The 935-nt window shown below is 50.5% G+C and overlaps 1 protein-coding gene and 1 pseudogene across 1 annotated transcript in view; both read right to left on the reverse strand.

Moving 5' to 3' along the window:
* Positions 1–935, reverse strand: part of LOC102240832 (dihydropyrimidinase-related protein 2) — a gene marked incomplete at its 3' end in the record, with an annotated part of 74,998 nt that overhangs the window by 56,520 nt on the left and 17,543 nt on the right. The window lies entirely within an intron of this gene.
* The window catches only part of LOC102240532, a 4,943-nt pseudogene continuing 4,167 nt past the window's right edge, over positions 160–935 (reverse strand).

Raw genomic sequence — 935 nt, forward strand, 5'->3', positions numbered from 1 at the left:
GCCTCCGTACCTCTGCACTTTACTTCCGCACCTCCTCTGAGTCTCAGTGTGCTTTTCTCTTTCCTTCTAGTTGTAGAATTTCCACTCAGCCAGCCTTCCTGTGGTTCTGGATGCTGTCTGTTTTGTCTTTTAGTTGAAGTTGTTGTTTTTTTTCTTTATTTATAAAGAACACAACTCCTCCTCCTAATGCAGAAACAAACACACATCTAAAGAGGTAACACACTCATGAAAAACAACAACAGAACGAGGGGACAGTGGGACCTTATTTAACACCAGTCTGTGTGCCTGGCTCAGTAATCATTGGGAATGTTTCCTCAGATATGACATCTCACCTCAAAGAAAAGAAGAAAGACCTTAATCTTGAAGACCCATGTACCTGGCAGGCAAAAAGCTGCCTCAGTCTTCAGCATCATCGAACTGTCCAGTTTCAAAGACCATCTTGGAATAATGGGGTATCAGTGGAGGTGGATGATGCCAACTGGGGTCATAGATCATGTCTCCTTGCGGGGCACAGCACACCTAAGGTTTGACCTCTTGAGAAATGCAGCCCTGGATGTCATCAGCATCATACGGATTCCCTTGATCCGCTTTCAACTCCAAGTCCCAGTCCTCATTAGAAAGATCAGCAGCCTGTTCCCTAGGCAGACGGCTGGACACTCCTTCTGGCAGCTCCCAGGTATTCAGTTCCCCATCAGAATCTTCATCTTCCATAGCAAAGCCTTCCTCTTCAGAATGGGTGCCCTCATCACCGGCAGGACCACCATTAGGGATGCTCTGTGCTCCACTGGCTAGTCGATCCGTGGCTTTCTCAGTCTCTCTCTCCTGACCGGAGTCGTCATGGGGGGCAAAGCCAGCCTCGGCGCTGGGGGTGACTCCCACGCGCTCGCCAGTGGCAGACCCGGAGGCCCCAGCGCCAGGACCCGGGCGGTCTGAGG

The sequence above is a fragment of the Myotis brandtii genome, unplaced genomic scaffold (assembly GCF_000412655.1).
Source record: "Myotis brandtii unplaced genomic scaffold, ASM41265v1 scaffold990, whole genome shotgun sequence".
In the NCBI taxonomy this organism is placed as follows: domain Eukaryota; kingdom Metazoa; phylum Chordata; class Mammalia; order Chiroptera; family Vespertilionidae; genus Myotis; species Myotis brandtii.